The sequence below is a fragment of the Cervus canadensis genome, chromosome 18 (assembly GCF_019320065.1).
Source record: "Cervus canadensis isolate Bull #8, Minnesota chromosome 18, ASM1932006v1, whole genome shotgun sequence".
NCBI lineage: Eukaryota > Metazoa > Chordata > Mammalia > Artiodactyla > Cervidae > Cervus > Cervus canadensis.
In genome coordinates this window covers 18140492-18147281 of record NC_057403.1, presented here as the reverse complement: position 1 = coordinate 18147281, position 6790 = coordinate 18140492, and positions in this window count along the sequence as shown.

The window sequence follows — 6790 nt, the reverse complement described above, 5'->3', positions numbered from 1 at the left end:
TCCCACAATCCAGCATCACACCCTGTGAGCCAAAGGTTCTCCCCCACAGGTTGACAGTCATCCACAGTGACACACAGCCACACACTCTGGGCATGGACTTCTCCACTCACTCAGCAACACAATCACAGCTTCCTACAGTTCCCATGATACTGTGTCCATCCTGCATATGTTCACGCCATCATTAAATCACATCACAAATACTGTCTGTCTTCCCCCACTGGCCTGAGTGCCCCATGAGGACAGGGCCAGGGCACCTGTCACCACTGGGTCCCCAGCGTCACTCAGCACAAGTTGGGGCATAGAGCAGAGGCTGTTGACATAAAGGCAAACAGTTATATGTGATTGTCATACAATCCTTTAATGACAGTCTGAAAGTCATATATACAATGTTACACAACTCCACTCATTAACGTGCTCACACAACAGCTCACACACTCCACATAATTACCGACAGAGTCCACAGTCACATTCCAACAGCACATGTTCCCCAAGTGTCACTAAGACACACACTCCCAGGAGCTCCGGATGTTACACTGTCATCCTCAGTGACGCCCAGTGCTAAGACATACAACTCTCCATCTCAGCCTCACTTGCGGTCACAAGTCATATACAGCCACCCGCAGTCACATAGTTGTGCACAGGATTGCACACCATCCTCCTACACCATGCATGAACCCACAGCCTCACGTGGTCTCCCGGTCACAGTCACCACTGATCACACACCTCCTCACAGTCTCCACTTCCAGTCTCTTCCTTTGCCCTAAAATATGAAAAATATTTGGCTTAGAAACTGAATCCCAGCTCTCAGCACTCACTTCCCCCTTGAATGCAAACCAATTCCTGCACATTAATCATACTAGTAACATTCATGAGCACACATTCCCCAGGGAGCTGGAAGATAAATGGGACAGAGGTGAGTCTACCCATTTTGCAGAGGAGAAACTGAGGCCCAGAGGCCCCGGGAGGGGCAGAGAGTAAGGAGTGGCGTGAGATCCAGCACTAGAGGCTGGAAGGAAACCAGTCTTGGGGAGGGAGAGTGACTTGGGGGCTCCTGGCTTCCGGACCTCCAGCTGGCCTCCCAGCTCTCTGCCCTACATTCCTGGCGCCCTCTGGGTCCTGGGAAAGGCCCGGTTCATGGAGTGGAGAGGAGAGGAGTCTGAGAATGCCCAGCACCTCAGGGAAGAGGCTGGGGTTGGGAGGGAGCCTCTCCTTGGTCCCAAGAGGGTCTGGGGTCACTTGCTGGGGATGGGAAGGTGGGGGGAGGCTGGAAAGTGGGAGGAAAGAGACGGGGTGGGAGGGGGAAGCAGGGGAGAGGAACTGAGGTGGTGAGAAAGACAGGAAAAGAAATCAGGACCAAGAAAGAGCAGAGACAAACAGAGACAGGAAGAAGCAGAGATGAGGGAGACCAGGAGAAAGAGACAGAGAGAAAGAAACAAGAGAGACAGAGAAGTAGAGAGAAATATACAAAAAGAGAGGGACAGAAAGAGAGAAAAAATCAGGGAAGAGAAAGTGGACCAAGGAAGGGAGAAAGAAGAGATACAAATTGAGAGATGGAGACTTTGAGAGATGGAGATGGAGTGGGTGGGGGGAGGGAGAGCCTGAGATATGGGCCCTGAGGAGATACAAGCAGGACAGGATCCTGGGGATGGCAGGCTGGCCCCTCCCTCATCAGTCCCTCTGGGCAGAATAGAGCACTGGGTCCGGCGTGGGCGTGGAGGATGGAAGGAGGGATGTCTGGGTCCCCGACTGGCCCCCTGCTCTTCTCAGCCCTCCTGGGGGCTTTTACAGTCTCCCAGGGCCTGGGGAGGAGGCAGCAGGGCCACAGGGGTAGCCACACGGGCCCTCTCCAGTCCCCACGCTCAGGGCTTTGGAAACTGTAGGCAGAGACGCGGCCATGCCCTCTCCCCTTGCCCTTCTTCTCTCTCCATGCCCCTATTCAGTCCCCTTGATCCGAGAATCTCTTCTTTCTCCTTTCCTCCAAGCCTGAGTGCAGTTTTTCCATCTTCCTCCCTTGTTGGCTGGGCTGTCTTTTCTCTTCTCTTCCCTCCGGATTTCCTTCTGCCCCCTCCTCATTTCTCTTGCTCGCTCCATCCTCCAGCTCAGTCTCTTCTTGCCTGTCTTGAAGCTTTCTCCTTTCTCATCCCTCTTTTCCCATCGCCTCTCAGGGTGTCTGTCTGTCTGTTTCCCTTTCTCCATGTCCCCTGGTCCCGGGTCTCCAGGCTGTTGTTCCCTCCACCCTAGCCATGACCAGGCAGTGTCCCCCACCACCACCTCAGGATGCCATGGTGGGGCAGAATCTGGGGGGGCCTGTGCCTCCCCCCATGGGGCTGCCCAGCTAAGAAGAGCCTGCGGGGAGCAGGCGGGGGCCTGGAGTGCCGGCAGATGGTGCAGGAGAAATGAGGCAGAGAGAGATGGGGAGAGGGGGGGCCCCATAGGGACTGAGGCCAGAAATGGGAGGCTGAGATGGCCCCCTGAGATTCAGTACTGCGGAGAGACAAGGCCTCAAAGACAGAAACCCAGAGAGAGACACACACATGCACAAACAGAAAGAGATTCAGAATGTCAGAGACAGAGACTGACACAGAGAATGTTAGAGAAAGACACAGCTGAAAATATAGAGATCCTTAGAGAGAAGGAGGGATGGAGATTCAGAGAGAGACCTAGGAGTGACACAGGACCCATGAGACACAAGCAGACAGCGCTCCAGAGATGGGGGTACATGGAGAGAGAAAGATTGACAGAGGACCCAGAGGAAGGTAGGAACCCAGAGACCAAGATCCAGAGATGAGGGCCTCAAGAGACCAACACGAAAAGCATGGGACCCAAGAGAGAGACAAAGACCCAAAGAGAGACGGAGACATAGAGACAGAATAAATACCTAGAGAGACACAGAGACGTGGAGAGATACAGAGATGGAGACCCAAAGAGAGAAAGCAAAAGGACAGAAAGAGAGACTCAGAGAGATGAGAGCATCGGTATCCAGAGAGATAATCAGAGACAGAGACAAGAGCCGGTCCAGAGAGAGCGCGGAGGCTGGGCGAGAAAGACTTGGAACGCAGATAAGCGGGGATGGGATAAACTCCCTAAGACTCAATCAGGTAGAGGGGAGGCAGAGATGACGCCTGGCTCCGCTCACCCTCTTCCAGGAGGGAGGGTGCTCCCCCTGACCCTGCCTCTCCTCCCCCCCACCCCCGCCTTGCCCTCCGCCCCGCAGCACGTCCCCAGTCTCCATAGCAACCTTCCCAGATCCTGAGGGCAAATATTGTCCTGGACAGAATCAGCCGGACTGTGTTGACATAATCTCTTGCTGGTGGGGTAGGGGCTCCAGGGAACCAAGAGGCCAAGATCGGTGTGTGTGTTGTGGGGTGGAGCAGGAAAGCAGAGGGGCTCTCAGCTGGGGCCCGGAGGACAACTTCAACCTCTCCACACTTCGGTGTCAAGGTGCAGTTTTCCCCACCCTGGGGGAGAAGCTGCTGGGAGATTCAAACCTGAAGTCCCGGCTGCCCCCTTGTGGTGGTGCGTGAGCCGTCAAGCCCATTTTCTGACATCACAGAAAGCAGGCTGACCGAGGCACTTTCCTCCTGGTTATTTATTTTTTAATTTTATTCTGGCCGCGTGGGGCTTCTGGGATCTTATTTTTCCCACCAGGGATTGAACCTGGGCTCTCGGCAGTGAAAGTGCGGAGGAAACTTCCCGTCCTGGTTTTTAGAATCTGGCTCCTCGTCCCTCTCCCCCCAGGCCCTACTCAGATCCAGTTTCCTCCTGGTCCCCTCGTTCTGCTGCCCCAGTCTTGTCCTTCTTCCTTCCATCTATCACCCCCGCCTCGACCTCCCCAGGGTAGCCAGGTTGTAAGAGTGGTCCTGCTAAAGCACAAACCTGCCATGGGCCCTCCCCTGCTCAGAACCTGCCATGGCTCCCCGGTGCCCTCAAGAGAAGAAAGCTCAAGTTCCTCTCCACAGCCTTCCAGGCCTTTGCTGATCTCTCCAGCCGTCTCTCCATCACCTCCCAACTCTTCAGACTCTTTCCCACCCCCTCTAACCTCGTTTCCAGCAGTTTTCTCTGCCTCAAATACCTCCACCCAATTTCAGTCAAGTCTTCCAAGCTCACCTCAAAATTAGCTTATTCATTCAACAAATAATGATTTCCTCTCCTGGATCGCGAGCTCTGAGAAGGCAGGGCTGTGGTTGTCTCAGTCACTGCTGGGTCCCCAGCATCTCCCAACACTGGTTTGGCACAGAGCAGGATTCGGTTTACTTTATTGGATACTTGTTTTTTCTTTTTCTTTTTTTGGCCATGCTGTGAAGCATGTGGGATCTTTGTTCCCTGATCAGGGGTCGAACCTGAAGCTCAGAGTCTTAACCACTTTACCAGCAAAAAGAGGTTCCTTCATTGGGTACTTGTTATATATCAGGCCCTGGGCTTGACAATGCTGGGGACCCAGATGGCCAAGATATCTCTTGCCCTGCCCTCAAGGAATTCCCAGCCCAGGCATAGACCTAAACAGACTAACAAAAGGAAAGGTAGAAAGAGAAACAGGAAGAAAGAAAGAGTAAGAAAGACAGGGAAAAAAAAAAAAAAAAAGACAGAGGGGAAAAAAACACAGTCCAAAGTCAGAAGTAGTAGTACTGCTACTACTATTGTTGTTGTTGAGTTGCTCAGTCCTGTCACACTCTTTGCGACCCCGTGGACTGCAGCACGCCAGGCTTCCCTGTCCTCCACTGTAACCCAGAGTTTGCTCAAACGCATGTTCATTCAGTCAGTAATGCCAACCAACCATCCCATCCTGTCTCCCCCTTCTCCTGCCCTCAATCTTTCCCAGCATCAGAGTCTTTTCCAATGAATCAGATCTTCCCATCAGGTAGCCAAAGTATTGGAGTTTCAGCTTCAGCATCAGTCCTTCCAATGAATATTCAGGGTTGATTTCCTTTAATATTGACTGGTTTGATCTCTTTGCTGTCCAAGGGACTCTCAAGAGTCTTCTCCAGCACCACAGAACTACTACTACTAATTAATAAATAATAATAATAGGTACCATATTTATTAATAAGTACCATATTGGGCATTTTACATGCCTGTATCTCATTTGATCCTCATAACAGGCCTTCAACAGAGGCTTTTTTTCCCCCACCAAACTGCAAGGCATATGTGATCTCAGTTCCCTGACCAGGGATCAAACTCATGTGCCCTGCAGTGGAAATTCAGAGTCTTAACCATTGGACCACCAGGGAAATCCCAAGGCATATTCATCTCTGTTTTCCAGATGAAGAAACTGAGGCTCAGAGAGGGGAAGTAACTTGCTCAAGGTGACGTGGCTCATAAGTGATGCCTCAGGGACCCAATTTCCAGATGAGACATAGGGACAAAGACAGAGATGAGAGAAAAGCAGCAGGAAACCCAAAAGAGAGAGAAGGAAACCTAGAGGCAGAGAGAAGGGACAAAGCATGACCTGTGAGCCCTGCCATTGCCACCCCCCACCACCCCCCTGGCAAAGCTGACCCCCTCCCCTCTCCTGTTATGTGGGCCTTTAACACCTCCCTGCGAGGCGCTTGTAGTAAAACTAGCTCCATTAGCTGTACTCAGAAGCCAGGGTGCCGAACAGCACTGGACAAGCTTGAGCTCACTGAACCTTCTCTTCTCCCTGCACCCCCTCCCCGGGAAGTGGATGGGGGGCTGAAAAGCCAAGTTATTGGGCCAAGGTCACTGTGTGAGCATACAGCAAGGATTGACTCACCTTGGTGTGTCATCCTCACTGCCCCACTCCACCCGCCACCGCCCAGCAGCCTCTGCCTGAGTTTCCTTCATTCACACCCTGGCTCCCCTCCCCTCCCCTTCCCCTTCCCTGCAGGATCTGAAGTCCCTTGGGCTCCCACCATCCTCCGGGCACCCTCCAGTAACGGCCCTTAGCACACTGCACATTTCAGCCCGCTCCATATCGTTCCGTATGTAGGAGTCTGATTTCCCCTTTCCTAGAATCTGAGCTCAGGGAGGTGGAGGGTGGGAGAAATGGGAGTTGGGAAGGCAAGAAATCTGAGTTCCTGCTTTGTTTCTTCAGTAAGAAAATTAGCTGTGATCATAGAATGATAATGGCCCACATCTATTTTGGTCATCACTTGGAACTTATTATTGATATTTTAAAATTTATTTATTTGGCTGTGTCGGGTCTTAATTGCAGCATGTGGGACCCAGTCCCCTGACCAGGGATCGAACCCAGGCCCTCTGCATTTGGAGCCTGGAGTCTTAGGGAACTAAGTCCCTATTGACCTTACATAGTAGTTGTTCACTGGGACATGAATAGGGGTTGCTGCCCTTTATGTGTGCTTACTGTGTGCTGGGCACTGTCGTCATGTGTGATTTACAAATGTGGCCTCACTGGGGCTCATGGAGAATACAGTGACAAACCGCCAACATCTACCCACAGCCTTCAAGGTCCTACACGATTTGGTGCTCCCATTGTCTCCTGATGCCATCTACCTCTGGCTCGCCTCTTCACAAGGAAGCTCTCCACAGTTCCATCATCAACAGCCTTCTTGTTGCCAAACTCATGCCTACCTCGGGACCTTTGTACTTCATGTTCCCGCTGCCTGGAAGGTCACCCCCCTTCCCCCTGTGTGATTGTTTCCTGCTTATCATTCACATCTCAGCTCAAATGTCACTTTCTCAGAAAAACTTTCCCTGGCCACATTCTCTCTAAATTAGCCTCAGCCTCCCGTCCTTGATAATATCACTCTGTCTTATCTCTCTAATGCCAGGAGCTGAAATGATCTTACAAGCTCTGTGCCTGTTTCTTCAT